Source organism: Schistocerca americana, chromosome 4 (assembly GCF_021461395.2).
Source record: "Schistocerca americana isolate TAMUIC-IGC-003095 chromosome 4, iqSchAmer2.1, whole genome shotgun sequence".
In the NCBI taxonomy this organism is placed as follows: domain Eukaryota; kingdom Metazoa; phylum Arthropoda; class Insecta; order Orthoptera; family Acrididae; genus Schistocerca; species Schistocerca americana.
The window spans coordinates 421,267,093-421,269,011 of record NC_060122.1 but is presented as its reverse complement, the minus strand read 5'-3'; positions in this window follow the sequence as shown (position 1 = coordinate 421,269,011).

The window sequence follows — 1,919 nt, the reverse complement described above, 5'->3', positions numbered from 1 at the left end:
ATTTTTGGGCGCGTAAGCGGTTAGTTAGTTGTTGAGTTGTTAGAGAGTCGGACCTTGAGACGGTCAAGTTTTGGACGTCATGTTGGAAAGACGCGTATTGTAGTCCGCTCATAAAATGTGAACTTTAACAGTGACTGTGAAGAAGATGTTTTCAAGTATGTTTTGTATTGTGAAGTGATGTTTTGTGTTTACGTGATATTGCAATTAAAAGGAAGTGTAACCTAAATTCGGAGTGCTGATTGCTTTTTTTACATCACCATTGTCCCGCAAAAGTGTAATCTTCAAGAATGATTTGTGAAGCGCATCTACAAAACTTTTGAATAAAACCTAGGCCTCTTTGCATCCGAACTTGGAATCATAACCACCTAGATTTTCAACGATTGAGCCGTGATTTTACGACGAGACCAGCGTGGGAAACACAAAAAGATGAGTGCCTAGTTTTTTGATTATTACGTGAAATGACTTTATTAACTGTGCCACATAATATGACTGTTGTTGCCCGAAAATGCAGTATTTAGCAGCGTGAGGAACACCACAATCGTTATTAAATTCTGACTTTTGTGTGGTAGGGTTGTTAGAGGTTGAACTATTATTGAGCCACTGCGATCTGCTTAACGCAATCAATCAAGAGTTGTGAAAAAGGACTAATTTAACGCTGATGCCAATATTTATAAGAACTAAGCTGTAACTCTACAGTGACAGCGCCAAGCAGCAAAGCTGAGAGTACAGAGTGAGTAAGCTGAAGCCGACACATTTCATAAGTGATGGAGTCGACTTGCAAGGAGCTGGTCCGCATATTGGCGGTGTTCATGAGGGGGGCGCTGAGGTGTGGCTTACAGCTATGGATCACAGGATTATATCACTGCATTAGGCGTCGATGCCCTGGATTAATTTCGGAATCTCGCCGTATTGTCTGAGCGGGCAGAGAACACCGCAGTTAACGATCTACCCAATTCAGAGGGCGTTAAGACAGAATGTCCGATTTGGAGTTTACCAGTAGACCTACCTTCAACAGTGCATTTATGCGTCATCCCTTTTGTATCGAGTTCAATACGACGTATAGGTAACACTTTACAGATATTCTACACAAGATTCGTAGAAATCTGGTACGTCAATGAGAAACCTTCACCAATCTCGTTATATTGCAGCTCTCTACTTTAAATTAGTTTCACTCCTTGGTTTTCATGAATTTGGGGATTTTGAAAGAAGTCAAATATATACATTTAATTTAAGTCTTATATAGTATGTACTCTATCCCTTGATAATGGAAATCTCATTACATATGGCAATGCCTGAGGCAAACTCTTGCGGAACATTGAGGATTCTGGAAGACCTCCTATATTTTCAAGGTAATCAAATTTTTAAAAAATCAAAACTAATGATGCAGAAATCATAATAAAATAAAAAAAGTTAGTATCCTCAAAGTATTGAAAAAATCGCGTTGTTATTAATCGGTTTTCACGGAGCACTTACTCCCTTCCCGTGGAACACCAAAGTTCCATGGAACACAGGCTGGGAAACCATGGTCTAAAGAACGTTTCTCTGACTGAAATGCCTTCTCGTAACACGAATTTATGACTCACAAATTTTTATTTAACTCTATCTGGCTATGTTTTCAACAAGAAATCACAAGGGGAATGCTTACTTTGCAGAAGTGTCGATCAATGAGCATAAATGAAAATTTAACTGAACTTGAGAGATCAAATTCCCTGCCAGCAAGTTCATGACATTTGCGACGTATATAAATGTTCGCCCTACAGAAAAAGGCATGTGCAATGACTTGTCGCTCAGTCTGCTATATTGAGACGGTTCCACACAAAGCTTCTAATAATAAAACACCAGAATAAGCACTGAGCGGAACATGAGATATCGCGCGCTGCTGCGAAAACCTGAACGCAACCTACCTTCAAACACCTGAA